Below are 23554 nucleotides of genomic sequence, written 5' to 3' on the forward strand. Positions count from 1 at the left end.
CATTGATTGTGAACTGTTTTAGATAAACATGCAGAATCAACCGAAAGCTTCAATATAGTTTCTTTTGAAACTATATTGAAACTATATACGTTTTACTGCATTGTACTCCTGAGAAATAATTGATTTTCATTTTCTTAGAAATACAGCGAGATATTTAGTTTCGTTAGTTTTTACTTGGGGCTGAAATCGCACAGGAGCTGACTTCTTCCATTCTTCTAAGAAATAAAATAAGTTCCAGACATTTATTAGGTCTGTTTCATAAGACTAAACGCCATTACTTTCCCGGAAAATTAGCCGTCTTTTAGCAACGGAATCAATCAATATTACATAAGATATTAATGTAAATGACTGATTATAGCAAGAACTAATGTTTGTAGAAGGAAGGAATATGTAATATTTTATCTTTTAACGTGTTCTTCAGAAATGCTCTAAATATTTAATATGGCAAACACTTTTTCCGTGGATTCTTCTTCGATATATCAAACTAGAATTAAGTTTACTATTTGTTCTTGTGCTGGTCGTTAAAGATTTATTCAGTAATGCTGCTTATACTATTCAGAAATATAAGAACTTTTAATAATTCATATCACCCTTTCTTACAAATCTAAGGCCGTGTATCCTTTTATTTCTCTTCCATCATTAAAGTCCTCAACAAACACGAAAGACATAAAAATGTCATTCTCTTCTTCTGTATAAACAAATTGTCTACTTTTTAGCATTCAGATTACTCTGTCAAATGTAATACCTAGTATCTAATCACATTATTTTGAATTAATAATGTATTATCTCGTAGCTTTGAGATTTCCATAATGTGGCTATTTTTTTTTAGAGCGATATTTTAAGGTCGGATTCGGAGGTCGGATCTGGCTGGTTCGAATATTCGAATCTATTCCCATTATTTTGAATTAATAATGTATTATCTAGTAGCTTCGAGATTTCAATAATGTGGCTATTTTTTTTTTAGAGCGATATTTTAAGGTCGGATTCGAAGTCGGATCTGGCTGGTTCGAATATTCGAATCTATTCCCATTATTTTGAATTAATAATGTATTATCTAGTAGCTTCGAGATTTCAATAATGTGGCTATTTTTTTTAGAGCGATATTTTAAGGTGGGACTCAGAGATCGGATCTGGCTTTCGAATACGACCAGGTAGAACATTTGGTCCGGGTATGGCCGATTTAAATTACAAAATTAATTATCCTAAACTCTTATGCAAAAAAGAGAAGAAAAACAATTAGATATTCAACCATTTTTGACCAAAGATATCAATCATTTGTTTACCTTCACATACCTTCTGGTGTCTTTGGAATTGTGCTAAGCTTCTAGAAAGTCGAGTTCGCAATGTGTTTTCGATTTCCGGTGCAACCATCTTATGTCTCATTTAACACATTATTCGTGTCTCTCTTTCTCTCTCTTCCTCCTCTCTCTCTCTCTTCTCTCTCTCTGTAGTTTTGAAGCTTGAGACTCGTTAATCGCAATGTCTTCCTCTTATTCCTTGGAAATATGGCAGAAGCGAAACCGAAGAGTCAGTCTCCGGCAACGCCGATACGATTTGGTTTTTATCTAATTTTTATTCTTTTCTATATTCTCAGAGATACCAGTACTAGGTGAACTGAGAAAATGTAGAATAACGTGTCCTGCCGTCAGACACAACGGACCACCTGCAAGTGGATCTGAACTCCAAAATGTTTGAGCAGGTAGTGCTATAATTTCTCCACTCCAACATTTCACTTGTATTTTGCCAATGTTAGAAATCAATATTTGCTTTGCACGTTCTTGTTTCTCGTGATTTCAAAGTCCACCATTGAAGGTTCGTCTTGTGTTTTTTCATGGACGTCGACCAGGTTGAAGAAAGTGATCAAGAATGTATATGTGTGTGCGCAGATGTAAGTGTGTGTGCTTATGTGTATATATATATATATATATATATATATATATATATATATTATACATACATATAATCATCATTATTATTATTATTAGAAAATCGTTTGATTCGGCATGGAGCCAAATCAAACTGTTTTTAATAGCAATAATATATGAAACTCCTAACAAATGTTTTTGAGTGTCTCTTTCCTTCGTTTGTCCACTCACTCTCTCACTCATGTATATATATATGTATATATATATATATTATTTTTTTTTCTTGCACTTAGCATTTTGAGTTCAAATCACGCTGTGGTCCACATAGCTTTTTGTCTCTCCGGGTTCAGTAAAATAAACCAGCTGTGAAACACTGGAGGCCAATTTTTTCTATTTCTATAAAGCTTCTCTTAGATGTGACTGAAATTATAATGGAAGAACATTGATTATAGCTTTCTCTTAAATGAAGCAAATGGTTTGAAGCTTAATTAAAACATTTCAAAGATCAAAAACAGACCTCTGAACTGAAACTAAATTACGTAATTTTGATTAAATTAGTATTATTATTACTTGTAGTTTTAGTAATTCTAATAAGGATCGAACTGAACTTAGTATGATGTGATATTATTTCAATTTTTGTTATTATGGGATGGCATGATGTGTGGGGAACTATGCTTTCTTATCTCAAGATAAGGCCACACAATGCATTCTTTGATTTTAAAAACTCTGATGTTTTCGCTCACAAAAACAACAACTGCAAAAACAACACTTATACAGACCCACCGTTTGCTTGATTTGTTGGGTTGTTTTTTTCGTTTTTTTTTTGTTTTATTTTACGGTTTATCTATTAATTATTTTTTTTCGTTCTTTTTTTTCCCTGTTTTTCTGTTAAGCTATTTCTATATATATCTATATTCTATGTTTTTCAATTAAATGAACTTAGAAAAGATATGCACACATACATACATACATCATACATACATAATACATACTACACATAGATATGTGTATATATATATAGATATATGTATATATATATATATGTATGTGTAATATATATGTGTGTGTGTATATATATATATATATATATATATATATATTATATATCCATGTACATATATATCCCTATACATACATAAATATACATACTTTATACTTCCACATTTATATATATATATATATTCTTTCATACATATTGATATATATATGAATATATATATATATATATTATATATATATATATATACGTGTGTGTGGGTATGTGCACGCGTGTACCCGTATGCATGTTTGCACACATAATCTATTAAAAACACACGCAATTATTCAAGCGTTCTTAAACAATTTACAAATTATGTTTCGTACCTGAAATGGCGTTTAGAAATGCATATACGTAAGCAGCTGTGACTCATGAATTAATGCACTCATACATATAGAAAATATACATACATACACACACATACACACAGACACATACACACACATACATACATATTTACATACACACACCAATATATACCCATGAATTTGAATACTAAGTATGCATACGTATTACTCAACATACCATTCGCTATGAAACTGAGAGAGAGAAAGAGAGTTGTATATATCCATATATATAATATATATAATATATATATATATATATATATATATATATATATATATACATATATATATATATGACAGGGAGATTCAGCTGCTATCGCCATCAGACGTCAGTTACCGAGGAATCACAGCATGGCGAAATTACGTGATCTGGCTTTTCTAACGGTCGTAGCAGACGATTCTCGTCTGTGAACGATATAACTACTAGTGTTTTTTATGCACTGCCAGTCTGTATCTCATCCTCTCTCTCTGCCTCTTTCTCTCTCAATATATATATATATATATATATATATATATATATATATATATATATATACGCTCATATGTGCATATGGATGCATATAATGAGAACCATCTACACATAAATGTATGTACAAAAGTACAGGCATGCAGACATATTTACACTTTAACGACTAATGATTCTTTAATTGTGCATATCTTAAATAGAATCATTCTTGCTTCATCAGGTTATTCATCTCATCTTTTCGGGGTCGACAAATTAAGTACCAGTTGTGTACTGAGATCGATCTAATCGACTGGCAACATCCCCAAATATTTCGGACCTTGTGCCTAGAAGAACAAATTACTATACATACACACACCTACCTACCTACCTACATATATATATATATATATATATATATATATATTTATAGTATATATATATATATATATATATATAGGTTAGGGGGTAAATTCACAAACAAAAAAAGACGGAGACAGGTGGTATGGACAACAGATGTATTAGTATAGAAAGGAACACAGAAAGAAACAAGGAAAGAAAATAAAGAATGTGTAGTGGCTAGCGATCTATCATGGCGAATGCCGGACAGAAGGGTCACACAGGAGAGCTAGGGAGAAGGGGATATATATATATATATATGAAATTAAAGGTTATTTCTAGTTGTTTAGAAAAAAAGCACGTTCGTATTAAGCAATACATGGCAGTCTGAGTTTGTTGTATGTAATAAGGTGAAATATGTTTATATAAGTTCGTTCTACGTTATGAAAGTACTTTTAGTATTTTCCTATTTCACCCAAATATTTTCGTACTTCTGCGTTCGATAAAATAACGTAGCAGTCAGGTATTAGGTTCGATTTAATCGATCATCCCTTCCCACAATATGTGTTTCCTTTTTAAAATCCACATGCTAGAAGTATTAGAAAAGGCGGCGATCTGGCAGAGTCGTTAGCACACCGGGCGAAATGCTTAGCAGTATTTTGTCTGTGTTTATGTTCTGAGTTCGAATTCCGCCGAGATCGACTTTGCTTTCATCCTTTCGGAGTCAATAAATTAAGTACCAGTTACGCATTGGGGTCTATACAATTGACTTAATCCGTTTGTCTGTCCTTGTTTGTCCCCTCCATGTTTAGCCCCTTGTGGGCAATAAAGAAATAAGAATGTTAGGAAAAGGCTGTGAGATGGCAGTATCATTAGCACGCCGGGCGAAATGTTTAGCGGTATTTCGTCTGTCTTTATGTTCTGAGTTCAAATTCCGCCGAAGTCGACTTTGCTTATCATCCTTTCGGGGTAAATAAATTTAGTGCTGGTTGCCTACTGGGGTCGATCTAATCGCCTGGCCCGCTACTCCCAAAAGTTCCAGGCCTTGTGCCTATAGTAGAAAGGATTAGAATATTTGGAATCTAATTATGCTCTTATTTTGAATCCCAGAGGAATTCTACTTTAATACATTTGTGCGTGGCCTAGTGGTTAATATTGTACCGCGTCCTTGAGCAAGGTACTTCTTCTACACGTTGCTCTAATCTAAGTATCAGAAAATGAGTTCCAGCAGCAGTATTAACAGGATTTCGCCGTGCTTTGAACTGGTGTTTCTCCCAGCGATTGTCTTGCCTTCGCCACCACCTTAATGCCTTGGAAGTTGAGATAAGAGCACCAACTTAACGAACCTTTATGTTCGAATGTGTGTGTGCGAGTGTATGTGTGTGTGTGCGTGTATTATATATCTCTGCTTATATAGAGTACCACACACACACTCATGTACGTACGTATGTACGTAAGTATGTATGTATACAGTGATAAGAAAAACGGAAACGTCAGATGTACGTATGAGCTACAAGAAGGAAAGAAGCTTTACTTATATGTTTTCAGCCTGAAGCATGAGATATTTCTCTCCCCGTCAGCTACGCAACGACACTTCATTCTTTTTTGGTTCTATAGTGAGCCATATAAATTTATATAAACATTAATCTGCAGGAACATGTCTTATCGTTTGCTTTTTCAAAGATGTTTCAAAGACAAAAGCAGGATTACATTCTAGATTTTTAGAAAAGATCGACAGAAACATAAAACGAAGTTGGTGCAGAAGCTATTAGCTTAACTTAACCAAATTCCGCCGAGGTCGACTTTGCCTTTCATCCTTTCGGGGTCGATTAAATAAGTACCAGTTACGCACTGGGGTCGATATAATCGACTTAATCCGTTTGTCTGTCCTTGTTTGTCCTCTCTGTGTTTAGCCCCTTGTGGATAGTAAAGAAATAGGTATTTCGTCTGCCACTACGTTCTGACTTCAAATTCCGCCGAGGTCGACTTTGCCTTTCATCCTTTCATCCTTTCGGAGTCGATAAATTAAGTACCAGTTATGCACTGGAGTCGATGTAATCGACTTAATCCGTTTGTCCGTCCTTGTTTGTCCTCTCTGTGTTTAGCCCCTTGTAGGTAGTAAAGAAATAGGTATTTCGTCTGCCACTACGTTCTGAGTTCAAATTCCGCCGAGGTCGACTTTGCCTTTCATCCTTTCGGAGTCGATAAATTAAGTACCAGTTATGCACTGGGGTCGATATAATCGACTTAATCCGTTTGTCTGTCCTTGCTTGTCCTCTCTGTGTTTAGCCCCTTGTGGGTAGTAAAGAAATAGGTATTTCGTCTGCCGCTACATTCTGAGTTCAAATTCTCCGAGGTCGACTTTGCCTTTCATCCTTTCGGGGTCGATTAAATAAGTACCAGTTACGCACTGGGGTCGATATAATCGACTTAATCCGTTTGTCTGTCCTTGCTTGTCCCCTCTGTGATTAGTCCCTTGTGGGCAGTAAAGAACTAGGTATTTCGTCTGTATTTACGTTCTGAGTTCAAATTCCGCCGAGGTCGACTTTGCCTTTCATCCTTTCTGGGGTCAATAAATTAAGTACCAGTTGCACCCTGGGGTCGATATAATCGACTGGTGTGCTTCCCCAAAATTTCGGGCCTTGTTCCTAGAATAGAAAAGAATGTTTATGGAAAATATTAAAGGACTCAATACGTTAAGCCAGGAGGTAGCTGAAGATTCTTAAGCCTTTGAATATACACCAGTACAAGATATTTTATTAATGATTTTTGTCGAATGGTGGAAAATAATATTTTGGTATCTTATGATACAAAAGAAGTATCAATGTTCCATTATTAAAAATTTACCGTGGAATGTAAATATATCTTTTTCTAATCGCAAGTCTTACAAAATTAATTAAAAAAATATGTATCTCTTAGGATATTCTATACAGGTCAAAATAAACCATAGTTATAGATCATCACCACCACCACCACCACCCAAACTATAACATATGAATAGAATGTTAAATAACTTATTTATTTTGTTGTCAAATAATAAATTTGTTCGTTTCCTTCTATTTGCTACTCAGTCGCTCGTTACACGTCAGAAAAGAAATAAAAATTATTCCAATTTCAAAAATGATAAATAGAAGTTATAGAGAAATAATAGAGCTAAAAAAAAAAGAATAAAAGAATTTAAAAAACCATTATGTTAAAAATATTTTCGGCATTAATTCAGATAAGATATTGTGATAGCCTGGGCTTCAGAGGCCCACGGCTCTTCAATATCCTCCCGAAGAACCTGAGGGGCCTGCATGGTGTAGATGCGGATGTCTTTAAAGTAGGACTGGATCTCTTCCTGTCAGGTGTCCCGGATGAACCAACTTCTCGGCAGGAGGTGCAGATGAGGACAGCGGCATCGAACTCTCTCATGCATCAGATGGCGTTTGCTAAAAAGCATCCGTGAGGTAAAATCGTGTAGCAAACCAAATGGCGGTGCCCCAGCATGGCCACAGCTCATTAGCTGAAACTGGAAAAATCAAAATCAAAATCAAAATCATAACACTGGAAAGGATTAAAATGAATGGATAAAAAAAAAAAAAAATTTATCTCACAACTCAAAACATACGAATGATATTGTTCTCGGCATCAACGTAACGTGTTTGAATAGACCAGAATATTCTAATTAAAGGAATTCTATTGAAGTTTTAACTAAGGAAAATATTTCGAAAGGTTTTTAATAAATCTGTATCGAAATAATAGAATCCCTGCTAAATATACTTGTATGTAGATATCAAAGAAATATTTTGAAAGGAAAGCTGACAGAATCGAGAGAACGTTGGGAAAATGCCTTGCTGTATTTAGGCTGGTTGTTTACATTCTCAATTCAAGTCCTGCTAGGGGTCAACTTCGAATTTCATCCTTCCGGAGTCGAAAACATAAAGAACCAGTCACGCATTGACAGTCCATTCAAAGCAGTCGCCTTATGGCCCAGTTAAAAATGACTTATTGTTATTTAGAGCGATGAGCTGGAAGAGTGGTAAGAACGTCAGAAAAATACTTTATTTTTCCAGTTCTACGTTCTGAGTTAAAAACCTATCGAGATCAGCTTTGCCTTTCATCCTTTTGATGTCGTTGAAATAAAGTACCAGTCACGTACTAGGATCAATGTAATCAACGAACTTTCTAACCTTAAAATTACTTGTCATGTGCCAAAATTGTGAAACAGGCGGTGAGCTGGTAGGTTCGTTAGCACACCGGACTAAACGGTTAGCGATATTTCATCCGGCTTTACGTTCTGAGTTCACATGCTGCTGAGGTCGGCTTTGCCTTTTATCCTTTCGAGATTAATAAAACGGCACCAGCTAAGAACTGGTACTTACCCCTCCTCTCAAAATAGCTTAAGCTTCTGCTAGAACTGGAAAGAATAACATTTCTGAGCTTGTGTCTAATTCAGAAAGAGTAATAATAGAAACAGCATCATCGTCGTCGTTATCATCATTATATTTTTATTATTTTATTGACTGCGGCCATGTTGGAACACTAGCTTTAATTATCGTTATTATTATTATAATTTGTATTATTATTATTATTATTATTATTATTATTATTATTATTATTATTATTTGTTTAGAAGTAGAGGGGACAGATTCTAAAATGCAGAAAAGAAAATAATTATATATCATAAATACAATACATATATACATCTATTATATGCCATAAAATAAGGTATATGCCGAAAGAGAACTGTTACGGCAGCTTGGATATTCAAGAAATGCCATGCAGAAAAACGAAAGTAAAACAAAAAATATAAGATAATAACGTGTCAAAGGAAGATTACATGTCTGAGTTAAGCTTATTATTCTGTCAGAAAAAAAAAGTTTATAACGAAACACGCTTGAAGAATAACAAGCACATTATTTCTGAGAGATATTTTTGATGAAGACGACATTAATAGTTAAAAGACACACTTGCAGTTAATACAGAAATAATCGCGAAAGTATAATTCTAAAAGTAATTTATTGTAGTGTTACAGTCTGTGTATTGATCCAGTACTTTTATTTCAATAATAGTATATATTTTAATCTCTGTATTATAATACTTCTCATAGCGTCTGTTATAATACTTCTGACAGCGTCTGTTATTCGCTATCAAAGTGTTATGCGAACTTAATTCATTGTACATCAAAGCGGAATTTATGGATTTAGGTAATTAATCCTTTTGACTTTCAAGTATTTCACAAGAAATATTCAAATTCAGATTAATATTTGGTGAAGGAAATCAAAATTTCAAACCTAAAGATGTTATTATTCTTATTGGTTTCTTTACCAAAAGCAATGTAACTACAGGAAACCGTGGGTGTCGGAACAAATACCCAGTGCTTCTTCTACCCATACTACAATTACTCTTTACTCTCTTTTACTCTTACTCTTTTACTTGTTTCAGTCATTTGACTGAGGCCATGCTGGAGCACCGCCTTTAGTCGGGCAAATCGACCCCAGGACTTATTCTTTGTAAGCCCAGTACTTATTCTATCGGTCTGTTTTGCCGAACCGCTAAGTGACGGGGACGTAAACACACCAGCATCGGTTGTTAAGCAATGCTAGGGGGACAATCACAGACACACAAACATATACACACACACTTATATATATATATATATATATATATATATACATATATACGACAGGCTTCTTTCAGTTTCCGTCTACCAATTCCACTCACAAGGCATTGGTCAGCCCGGGGCTATAGCAGAAGACACTTGCCCAAGATCCCACGCAGTGGGGCTGAACCCGGAACCATGTGGTTGGTTAGCAAGCTACTTACCACACAGCCACTCCTGCGCCTATATTAATTTCTCACAACTTTTAGTTTGTATTTATAATATAAGTACAAGGTAAAAAAAGTCTGTGGTAGAGATGTTGTCTATTATAGTGGCCCCCATTACATGGCTGCTACCAATTTCATTGGTCTTGAAAGTATAGATGAGGCAAAGACAGTCTTGAGGAAATTTGAAATCATGAAGTGGTTAAATATCGCAAGGAATTCTGGACTTTGTTATACATAGTATATCTTCTGATAGGTCTGTAACTAGGCATAACTAGGTCGTATCTCTCAATCGAAATATATATTTCTTTATTGCCCACAAGGGGTTAGACATGGAGGGGACAAACAAGGACAGACAAACGGATTAAGTCGATTACATCGACCCCAGTTCGAAACTGGTACTTTATGTTTCGACCCCGAAAGGATGAAAGGCAAAGTCAACCTCGGCAGAATTTGAACTCAGAACGTAACGGCAGACGAAATACCTATTTCTTTACTACCCACAAGGGGCTAAAAATAGAGGAGACAAACAAGGACAGACAAACGCATTAAGTCGATTATATCGACCCCAGTGCGTAACTGGTACTTAATTTATCGACCCCGAAATGATGAAAGGCAAAGTCGACCTCGGCGGAATTTGAACTCAGAACGTAACGGCAGACGAAATACCTATTTCTTTACTACCCACAAGGGGCTAAAAATAAAGGAGACAAACAAGGACAGACAAACGGATTAAGTCGATTATATCGACCCCAGTGCGTAACTGGTACTTAATTTATCGACCCCGAAATGATAAAAGGCAAAGTCGACCTCGGCGGAATTTGAACTCAGAACGTGATGACAGACGAAATACTACTAAGCATTTCGCCTGCCGCGCTAACGTTTCTGCCAGCTCGCCGCCTTATTTGTTATACACAGTATATCCTCAGCTAGGTTCATAACTAGGCATAACTAGGTCGTATCTCTCAATCGAAATATAACCTGATAGGGTCATGCAGCATGGCTTCTTTCTTATTCTAGTCGCCCGTAGAGTCACGAGAAGATGAAGGCACTTTCTCAAACTCTTGCATTCTACATACTGTGGAGAAGACGAATAGGGCTGCATCCCAGTACATTAACTGGTAATTTATTTTATCGACCCGGAAGGACACATAACAAAGCTAACTTCCTTCCAGGGTATTCGAACTCAGAATGTAGAGAGCTGGAACAAATACCACAAGGCACTCTATGTTGTCATTTCTAATAATTCCTCCAATCCGCTGCCCTTCACTGACTTTTTATGTTATCGACCTTGAAAAGGTGACAGCAAAGTCAACTTCGGCAGGATTTGAATTCTAAACGTAAAAAGCCGAAACAAATACTGTAATATATTTTTATTCGTTGCTTTAACAATTCTGCCCTACACCGTTTTAATTCTAAGAAACATTAGCATTAGACGAGCAGAAACAAAAGTAATGTTTGAAGGTCTTCACACGTATTAGCTTGCTTCATTTTGAGGATGCAGGCTTTTGAAGAAAAATATTAATGCTTCTTTGTGTATTGCGACTATTTAGCAATGTTTAGCTATTACACGTATTACATATCATTTTCGCTAATATGTTCGGTCTATTTTCGACTAGATATACCGCATTATGTAATAGTATCTGTCTTAAGACATTACAGTTAATAGAAATTGCAATTGCTCTGTAAACATAAACGGAAAACAACTCAAGAAAACTGAGCCAAGTGGGAAGTCATTACATAGTTGCCTGATCTATAAACAGCTTTTTTTTTTCATATCGTAGTGTGTCGTCTTACAGAGGGAAGTGGAGGAAATGAAATACCAAAAAAAAAACAGACTAAATGGCCATCGCTGGAATGTCGTTGACCATAGCTCTACTTGATTGGGGAAGTACTGACTGTCTTGAGGATAAAAACATTAAAACACCAAAGTACAGGGTGACCCCCACCAAAAAAAAAAAAAACAGAACCCATAAAAATTTTATTAAATCTTACAAAGGTCCATCAAATTTTTAGAAAATTGCTGGATTTAAACTTCGATCATTCCCTTTGCATAAAAATCATGTTCTTTTCAAAATATGCTCCAAATGGCATACGTTGCACAAACACTTGCATATGTTGCACAAAATTATCAATTACTCAAACACATTCCTCTTTGGGGATTTCCCTGATTTCTGCTGTGATTTCTGCCTTAAGTTCACCAAGCGTTTCAGGGTTAAACATTATCCTTGAAATACTCCTACAAATAAAAATCTAGGGGTGGGGGGTTCAAGTCCAGTGAATGCGGTGCCCACTCAGCGTCACACTTCCTGGTGATCAGTCTCTCCTGAAATCGCTCTCTCAGCCAGGCTAGGGAATCATCTGATGCGTGGAGGTCTGGGGCCCCCCTTGCTGGAGCCACTGTTCATCTCGATCTATTCCTCTGCGTCGTTTTATTCAAAATTTTATTCAGAGATTTGTGGGTTCTCTATTTTGTTGGGAGGGGCTCACCCTATATGTATATTTCGCCTCACAGTTGGTTTAGACTAGTGGTTCTCAACCGCTTTTTGCGTATGGACCCATTTGGTGCTTATTTTACTAAAGTGAACCCTCAGAGCCATATCATATCTAAAATCTCCTATCATATTTTTATGATTAAATACTATCAGAAATTTTATTAACAGATGTTTAAACGGTTTGTTTATTGTAAATATATAGCCAGTTTCTTGTACATTAATTTTAGCAACAAACTCTAATATGAACCCTTAAGGGTTAAATGGACCCAGATTAAGGACCACTGGTTTAAGCACTGGACACCTCACATTTGAGACGTCTTCGTTATATCCCAATAAAAGAGACCCTAGGAATACTTCTCCTGCTGTTATTCTATTAGTGTCTGCATACAGTTTAATTAAATTTCGGCAATCGTTAACTTACATACTTTCCTTAAAGCCACGAATGCCGCGAATATTAAGCTCCCCCAGTAAAATAGCTGAAAGCTGATAAATTAAGTTGTGCGCGTTCCTTTCACACACACACACACACACACCACACTTACACACACGCATGTATGTATATATTTATACCTGTGTGTATGTGTGAGTGTGTGTGTATGTGTGTCTGTGTGTGTGTGTGTGTGTGTGTGTGTGTGTGCTGACTCGTGATGGGTATCTGTATATTAATAAGAGAATAACCAGTGATTAACATTTTGGTGTGCCATCATTCGGACAGTCAAAGGATTTTAGGAGTTCTTTTTTTTTGTCACTAACAGTCCATAGTGTGCGTGGCACCTTGGGCAAATGTCTTCTAATATAGCCTCGGGCCGAACAAAGTCTTGTGCGTGGATTTGGTAGACGGAAACTGAAAGAAGCCCGTTGTATATATGTATATATATATATGTATGTGTGCGTATATGTCTGTGTTCGCCCCCCTCCCGCCAACATCGCTTGACAACCGATGCTGGTGTGTTTACGTACCCGTAAATTAGCGGTTCGGCAAAAGAAACCGATAGAATAAGTACTAGGCTTCCAAAGACTAAGTCCTGGGGTCGATTTGCTCGACTAGAGGCGGTGCTCCAGCATGGCCACAGTCACATGACTGAAACAAGTAAAAGAGTAAAGAGAGTTAGAAGATTAAGAATAATCGTTTGTATCAGTCGAATCAAGGAATAAACTCGCTAAATACTAAACTTACGTCACAGCGAAAGAAAGGGACAAAAAGCTTCAAATTTGAGCAGAGAGTCAACAGGTTTAGGAGATGGGGTGAGGTGTTAGTCAATGATGTCGACCAGTAGTACTCGGTTGACACTCATCTTAACGATCTTGACAAGGGAAATTGAACCCAGAATGTAAAGGGTCGGAAGAAATGCCGTTAAAATTCGACACGCTGACGATTTTGCTAGTCCGTTGCTCTATTTCTGTAACAAATATTAGTCTCAAATTTTGGCACAAGGTCAGCAAGTTCGGAAAAGGGTGAAAATTCGATTACACCGTGACTAGTGTTCAGCTGGAACTTATTTTATCGATCTCGAAGGGTGAAAAACACAGGTGACCCCGGCGGAATTTGAACTCAGAACGTAAAGGCGGACAAAATACCTATTTCTTAACTACCCACAAGGGGCTAAACACAGAGAGGACAAACAAGGACAGGCAAAGAGATTAAGTCGATTATATCGACCCCAGTGCGTAACTGGTACTTATTTAATCGACCCGAAAGGATGAAAGACAAAGTCGACCTCGGCGGAATTTGAACTCAGAACGTAGCAGCAGACGAAGTACCTATTTCTTTACTACCCACAAGGGGCTAAACACAGAGGGGACAAACAAAGACAGACAAACGGATTAAGTCGATTACATCGACCCAAGTGCGTAACTGGTACTTATTGAATCGACCCCGAAAGGATGAAAGGCAAAGTCGACCTCGGAGGAATTTGAACTCAGAACGTAGCAGCAGACGAAGTACCTATTTCTTTACTACCCACAAGGGGCTAAACACAGAGAGGACAAACAAGGACATACAAAGGGATTAAGTCGATTATATCAACGCCAGTGCGTAACTGGTACTTAATTTATCGACCCCGAACGGATGAAAGGCAAAGTCGACCTCGGCGGAAATTGAACTCAGAACGTAGCGGCAGACGAAATACCGCTAAGCATTTTGCCCGGTGTACTCACAGTTCTGCTGGTTCATCACTCTATTTCTTTAATAAACATTTATATCAGTTAAGTATTTGTTCAAAACAGGAGTGAACGTTTCAATAGTACTTAACCAGTGCTCTATAAGATTTATTAATAGTTCATATATTAATTAATAAGATTTATTAATGGCTCATATATTATTAATAAGATTTATTAATGGTTCATATATTATTAATAAGCAGAACTAATTTTTAAAACAGGCGTGCAATTATTTTACGATCTATAGTATATCATAGTATACATTAAAACTTTTCCCGAACTTTACTCTCTGTGACGTTAATCATGAAAGAGAGATAAAACCTTATAGATCAGATGCTAATGTTACCGGTAACTGCTGCACACTCACAAAGCCACATAAAGCTCTGTTATCTTCCAACCAACTTGATAAACCGAAGAAAGTAGAATGAAGCCGCTTATGAAGCTAGTCAAAGAAATGCCTGAAGTTAGATGCTTTACTCACGTCCCATTAAATAGCAGCCTGATATCTATGTTCACACGGTTGTTTCATCTTCATCTTCCAGAAATAGACAGGAAGTCATAGGAAACAAAAGCGGAATGTATTTGATCAGAAAATATAAAGACTTACCTATCTTACATCTACTCTTGGATCGGGAGGCAGAAGTGTGATAAGCTCTCCATCATTCCCACCAACAACATCTTCGTTGTTGGTGCTGTTATTGTTACTGTGGTTGTTGTTGTTTAGCCCAAGGTCAACCTGAACCAAACTGAACTGTTATCACGAATTCATACAGCCAGGACTCAAATGTTATTATATTACATAGACGAGAGAAGGCTAACTATTTAAGCATGCAACGGAGAGAAGAGAGAACCGCGATGCCATTCGACGTGGCAACAAACCAGACGAAATAGAATTTCGGATCCTGATCTGAGATGCAGCAACGAAATGATCACATGTTTCCAATACACCGTGGCCATCCAACCAAATCTCGTGCATGATACTGCTATATTAGTAACAGACTATCATAGCTTAACGTTTTATATCTCGTAGCGTTGAAGTGGATATCAGTCTATGTCTCTATCATTTGTTACCATATATATATATATATATATATATATATGATTGGTTGATTGATTTCAAATTTTGGCACAAGACCAGTAATTTCGGAGAGCGGGGTAAGTCGATTACATTGACTTCAGTACTTATTTTATCGATTCCGAAAGGATGAAAGGCAAAGTGGACCTCGGCGGAATTTGAACTCAGAACGTAAAGGCGGACGAAATACCTATTTCTATATCTTTACTACCCACAAGGGGCTAAACACAGAGAGGACAAACAAGGACAGACAAACGGATTAAGTCGATTATATCGGCCCCAGTGCGTAACTGGTACTTATTTAATCGACCCCGAAAGGATGAAAGGCAAAGTCAACCTCGGCGGAATTTGAACTCAGAACGTAGCGGCAGACGGTTAACGATTCTGCCAGTTCGCCTTATTTATATATATGTATGTGTATATGTGTGTGTGCGTGTGAGTGTGTGTGAGTGTGTGTGTCTGCGCGCGTGTGTATGTATGTGTGTATTTATGTATGTATGTATATATATATATATATATATATATATATATATATATATATATATATATATATATATATATATATATATTGAAAATGCAAGAGAGCAAGCATACTTCTGATATAATAGAGATCTAATAAATAATATTATTCCTCATTGTACCCCGTTATTTAGCTTAGGGGTGGGAAAACCTTGGAATGTTCTATCTGGAGCAATCTTTCGTCATCATCGAATTAGTGTGAGTAAAAGACCAAAACTTATGAGCATATTACCATAGTTGTTAAATAATGAATATAAACCAGATCTAATTGATCCTGTTGAAGTCCAAGGCCCAAGGCCCAAATTCAACAGAGGGAAAGCGGTTTAGAACCACATAAAATTGTTTATTAAAGCAAGATTTATTTACAAAAGAATAAGCAACAAAGATTCGTTACCAATCCGGCTGAAAGCGGCTCTGGCTCTGAGTATAAATGTCTTGTTTTCATAAGTTTTAAATCAACATCTATCACCAAACCTTAGTCACAATTTATGTTCCTAACACTAGCTTAATGATAACTAAGTTATTTTACTAAATTCTTTGTTATATTTAAAGTAATTGAAAGAAACACAGAGCATCTCAAAATTAATACAGTAACGAAAGGGTTAAATTGTGGAGTGTTTAAACAAAATTAGTTAATTTTTTTCAAGAGGGGTAGTTTTATTATTATTGTTATATATATATATATATATATATATATATATATATTATATGTAGGTTAACTATAAAGGAGATGCCTAACGCTTTGCCTATCCTGTGTATTACATATGATGCACGGGACTATTCCCCTGCCGTCCATGCTTTGTATATGATACACTTTCACAATTTTCCTTCACCACTTGAGTAAACTGGAATATACGAAAGGAATGCTTTATATTGTTCTGAACATGTAAAAGTAGGGCTAGCTGAAAGTCTGAAAATAAGCATGGACGTTTAGGGCTTTGAGCTGGCAAAAGGTTCCAGTTTAGGGAGACTTAGGCTTTAGAAACCTAACGAACATTTCACAAGATTACTATCCGACTAGTTTAGCCACCCATGACCATCTCACCTCCATAACATCGATGTAACTTATTAACACTTCTAACTTTATTTATTTGCTTTCTCTTTCGCTTTACTTCCCAAATAATCCCCTTAAAACAATTACAAGATACCTGAAAAATTACTAAATATTTTTCTGTTGACTAACATAATAAACAACCTACACCTCTTGTGATATTCTCAAGACCATTTCAACTAATTTACCGAAATCTTTTCTTTTTATTTCCGGCTTCTTGGTAACAAACTTCTCTATCCTCTTCTTTATATATTTCCCTTAATTGCACATTTTAACACCTCTGCCACCAACCTTCTAATTGCATTTTTTTGTTTTAAAAATATTTACTTATTTATACGTTTTTCTTTTGTTTATTCATAATATTTGTGCCTCATTCTTAAGATTTTTCTGTTTTCAACTCCGTTTTTTTTTTTTGCTTTTGTTGCCAAATTAATGAGCCTATTAATGCTTCCACTAACAGTACATGTGTTAAAATAGTTCTAATGAGTGTGCACATACTTATTTCCTACTACCACCACCCCCAACTGCTACCACCATCATTTACCATTTATTTTTAGCTATACACTTATATATTTCTATATTCGTTTCTATTTTGATAGTCTATATAACTCCTACATAACGGGAATGAGCTATTAATTGTCTTATATGAGACATTTAGGATATGGAGAAACACTATTTCACCTCATATGAGAGAAAGAAGAAAGGAAAAATGGAAAAACGCTTAAACACCTAATGGCAGCCATAGAATTTTATCTATTTCTATGGAAGGGAGATTGAAATCCTGGTTGGAAGTTAGTCTGTAACAAAATAACCTGCCTCGGCCTCATACAATGTAGGATTTAGTAGGCAATCGAGAGACTTCTATGTAGTCGTCCGGTCTGGTGGAAATAACGGACAAATGTTGACAAAACAATTGTACCGTCTTAAAAAATAGAAAGGTCTTTTTAAATGATAATCTAGATAACTCTAAACTGATGGGATGGGCATGGATAGAATATCTTTGGCAACAGTGCTGCTCGGTTACAGTTGACCCAGAAATAAACAACAACAACATTAATAATAATAATAATAATAATAATAATAATAATAATAATAATAATAATAATAATAATAATAATAATAATAATAATAATAATAATAAAAGTAATAATGGTTTAAAATTTTGGCATAAATACAGAAATTTTAGGGATGCTAACATCGACACCCCTAGTACTGGACTTATACTATTTTATCTACCCAGAAATGATGAAAGACAGAGCCGACCACGGTGGAACTTGAACTCAGAACGTAGAGTCGGAAGAAAAAAAGTCAAGTATTTTGTCCGACGCGCCAACGATTCTGTGTGCTTCATCGCCATAACTATTCTGCATACTACGCTCTAATATAGGCACAAAGTCTGAAATTTGGGGCGCGGGGGAGGGGATCAAGTTATTACATTAGTCCCAGTGTTCAAATGGTACTTATTTTAATAATCTGGAAAAGATGAAAGCCGAAGAGACGACCTCGGTGTGAACACAGAGCGTACTGAGTCGGAAGAAATACCTATTTCTTTACTACCCAGAAGGGGCTAAACACAGAGAGAACAAACAAGGATAGACACATGGATTAAGTCGATTATATCGACCCCCAGTGCGTAACTGGTACTTATTTAATCGACCCCCAGTGTGTAACTGGTACTTATTTAATCGACCCCGAAAGAATGAAAGGCAAAGTCGACCTCGGCGGAATTTGAACTCAGAACGTAGCGGCAGACGAAATACCTCTAAGCATTTCGCCCGGCGTGCTTAACGTTTCTGACAGCTAGCCGCCATACAACGGCGTATTATTCAGATATACAAATGGCGACACGTGGAATTAGACATCCTGTACTAGAAAACCATTAAATATTTCTTTTCTTTTACTTCGAGACTGTAAGACAGTACAACTAATTATAAGAAATAGTATATAAACGCAGTTTCAGTCTAAAACATCCTTTATCCATCTTATGCTCGTATTTTGAGGTTAATAATGTCTCATCGCCAATGACTTCCACATGCAACGTCATCTGTTCTTCTTAATTCATCTTAACTCTACGATCTCCTTCTTGTCTTCCCTCTTTCGTTTATACTAATTATTTAACGATAATACTACTTGAAGATGAATCTAAGTGATATTACTGATAGAAACGATTAAATAAAAAGCAAACAGTTATTATAATAAAGCATCAGTTTTGCTTAATAGTTTACTACTGAATAAATATTTCTTCACTGTATTAGTGTTTTGCGATCTTGTGATAGTGAGAGGTGTAGAGCATAAGCTAATCAGCCGGGCAAGAAACAAAAAGCGTGCGACGGTGTTTCACCTTCCAAATTAAGCCATTTTACCAACAATGATCTGGGGAAAAGGTGGTGGGTTACCATCTTGAAGAGGTTTAGTCGAACAGATCGACCTCAGTACTTGTTCTGTTGGTAACTTTTGCGAAACCGCTGATGAAAGGGGGCGCAAACAAACAAATACCGGTTATCACGCGCTGGAGGAAGGAACGAACACAGATAGCAAGAGACACACACATATGTCGGCGTATATATGTGTGTGTGTGTGAGAGAGAGAGTGTGTGTGTGTGTGTGTGTGTGTGTGTGTGTGTGTGTGTGGATATATATATATATGTATGTATGTACGCTAGGCTTCCGCACATTTTCCGTGTACAAAACTCACTCCTAAGACATCTGTCGGCTCAGTGCTGTAGTAGAAGCTGTAACCTTGGTGCCACGCAGAACGATTGAACCCTAAAAGAAGGAGTTGCTAAGCGAGCTTCTTAACCACGCAGCCTTACATTTAATTATGTCATTATTATTTACAAAAACAAAGAAAAATACTTCTGGTCTTTTTAGAAACATTCAATTGATGTCCTTACATGAATATGGCACAATTCCAGGAAATAATTCGTAGTCGATTTAGTCACATTTGTATGATATTGTGTGCGTGGGTACATATATATATAAAATTTATATAAACTGACGATTTATAATGTGACTCGAGTTTCATGCTATTGCGAGCGCCACACGAGAATTTGCGGTGGTGTGAAATTTGTGTTGCTTGTTAAGGTATTAAGATACAGTACCAATGAACCATTTACTCTACAGGGTATGCTGAGTACCCTTCTCTCATTCATTAGATGCAATTCCACTTTCGTGTAAACACACACACACACACACACATTCATGTGTGTGTTGAAATAAAACTTCTTGTGGGAAATGGCGTAATGGAACGTTTGAGAGTTCTCAGTGTAATGGCTTCTTCATATTTTCGTCGCAATCTAATTAAACTAATTAAACTAGAGTTAGTCTTAGCAGGTATAAACACTGTTTGCTTTATTAAGACTAGTTATAGTTAAATTAGATCACTGGTAATGGTGGTAGGTTATTAATTAATGTTACTGTTAATTAACGTAGTGCATGTAAATCCAATGACTCAATCTTCGGTGGTGTGACGATGCTAATAACATATTAATAATGATATTGATTTCTAACATTGGCAGAAAATAACATATACATACATATAATCATAACACTTTCACACACATACACACACACACATTTATGTGCATATATATACATATATACACTATACGTATGCACAATATATATATATATATATATATATATATATATATATATATATATATATATATACATATATATATATATATATATATATATATATATATATATATATATATATACATATACATATATATATATATGTATGTATATGTATGTATATACACATACTCTTATAAGCGCAAGGGCGTATACACGTTTAAACAAAGAGTCAAATACTCATACATGAAGAAAGGTACATATTTACATACATATTTATTTTTTTTAAACAAGAATATTGATGACAGTGACTTCGAAGTTTCACCCTGTTAAGCCATCGTTGGAAAGTTTGACGATAGATTAGTCATCCGAAACGTCGAAGTCACTATCTGCAATAGCGTTGTTTAAGAATAGCAAATTTGTACTCGACAAATGTATAGAATACATCAGTTTAAAGAAAAATTGTTTTTTTTATTATAACAAAACTTAAGAACAAACATTAATATACATACATACATACACACATACATACATACATACTTACATACACACACATACATACATATATACATACATACACACATACATACCTACATATATATATATTCATATACATACAAAAACACACTCAAAATACACACACACACACATATATATATATATATATATGCTTCCTCTGGCACGCATATTGCACACAAACACGCGCATAGGCTCAAGCATACACACGTACATGCGTACACACACACAAATACAACGGGATAGAAAGCAGGAACGAAGGAGACAAGAGATGGTCTGCGGCAACGAGGATGGTATTTATTGGAATAAGAGCAAAAAGATTTAAGTTGGAATGTTATTGTGAGAAGAAAATTATCCATCACAAAAGCAGAACTACTTAAGAAATTTCACTCCTATACCAATATATATATATAGTCATACACATATATATACACTATACATTATATATATATATATATATATATGTATATGTATGTAGATATGCGTATGTATGTATATATGTCTTACGTATGGATGTATGAGTGTATGACTAGGTGTGTATCTGTTTATGTATGGAATGTATGCGGATTTTTTTTGCTTTATGTGTATATATATATGGTTAGTCTAAGGTTAGTCTTTTCAATGCTCTCTACAACTAGCTTCATCATATATATATATTTAAAATATAATATATATATATATATAAATGATACATATATATGTGTGTGTGTGGATATAAATGTATATATATATATATATATATATATATATACACGTGCATAAATTTTGAAATGCACACACACACACACAAATATATATACATATATATTTTTTATGTATATATATATGTATATATATATATATATATACGTATGGATATAGATATATATATGTATATTTATATATATACATATCTATATATATTATATATATATATTATTATATACATATCTATATATATTATATATATATATAATATACATATCTATATATATATAATATATCTATATATTATTTATATATACATATCTATATATATATGTGTATATATATATATACATACATATATATGTAGGTGCATAGAATATATAGAAATAGATATTTTTTACTAAATGATAATCGAACGCAATTGTTTCAATTCTCTGTAAGCCAATGAGCCCTTTTGATGTCCTTGCAGGTCTAGGACTCCATTCTGAGCAGCTTTCCGCAAGTGTACCCTCCTAACCCGTAAGTTACTTCCAGCAGCTATAACAAATAAAATTGAAAATCCACAAAAAAATGAAAAAACTTTTTACATAAAATGCAAAATGCAACCAAAAAAATGAAAAAAAACAGTGAAAGAAAAAACGATTAACAAAAAGAACATTCTGTACAAAAGACCCAGCAACAACATGAACAACAACAACAACAACCAAAATTTTCTACTATCTCAGATGTCACGTGATAAGCTTGCTTGCCTTGAACTTCCTTCTGTTACAACGAACCAAATTATAACGTTTTAAATTTTTCTCTCCGGCGTCGAGGTCAACAATGGCGAAGACAATGAAACTACAGAAAGAGAAAACAAGAAAAATATCAAAAAAAAAAGGACATAAAAGAAAAATTTCAGAAAAAAAAGTTTTTTTTTTAATTGTTGGACAAAATGGAACTCGGCTCGTTGAATACCATTCCTAATTTTTTTTTTTTTTCTTATGAATACTGAGACCAATGTCAGGTCTATTAGTAATAACAAAAGTCGGCAAATTATAGCAGTGAAAATTTTCCTAAGTCCACAGATCTCCCTCCCGCTGTACAACAATTTTTTCCTCATTAGTGTATTGAAGAAAAAATTTCAAAAAATTATATCGGAAATTATAGATAATTTAAAGGAAATATGAAATTCAGTAGTTAATACTTTTGCAACCAAAAATTATTATTATATTATTATTATTATTATTATTATTATTATTATTATTATTATTATTATTATTATTAATATTATTATTATTCTTATTATTGTTTTCTAAGTGGTGCGCTGGCAGAATAACTTCTGCGCCGGACCTAATGCTTTGCGCATTTTTTTCCGGCTTGTTACGTTCTGAATTCAAATTTCACCCAGGTCTACTTTACCTTTCATCCTTTCGAGGTCGATAAAATAAAGTACCAGTTATTCACTGGGGTCGATGTAATCGACTTACTCCCTCTCCTAAAAATTACTGGCCATATGCCAAAATTAAAAAAAAGAATTAATATTATTATTAACAATTTCTTTGGCAGGACGGCAAGCTGGCAGAAACATCAGAGCGTCGGATAAAATGCTTTACAGTATTTTATCCGGCTCTTTACATTTTGAGTTGAAATCCCT

General features: G+C 35.0%; 1 long non-coding RNA gene across 1 annotated transcript; it reads left to right on the forward strand.

Annotated features, from left to right (window-relative positions):
- Window positions 1-1571: 1571 nt before the first annotated feature.
- On the forward strand, window positions 1572-22874 carry LOC115229922. The gene is made up of 2 exons (XR_003883375.2): window positions 1572-1699; window positions 22388-22874. It is a non-coding gene; the product is annotated as an uncharacterized LOC115229922 (long non-coding RNA).
- Window positions 22875-23554: the final 680 nt, after the last annotated feature.

Source organism: Octopus sinensis, unplaced genomic scaffold, assembly GCF_006345805.1.
Source record: "Octopus sinensis unplaced genomic scaffold, ASM634580v1 Contig13903, whole genome shotgun sequence".
Classification (NCBI taxonomy): domain Eukaryota; kingdom Metazoa; phylum Mollusca; class Cephalopoda; order Octopoda; family Octopodidae; genus Octopus; species Octopus sinensis.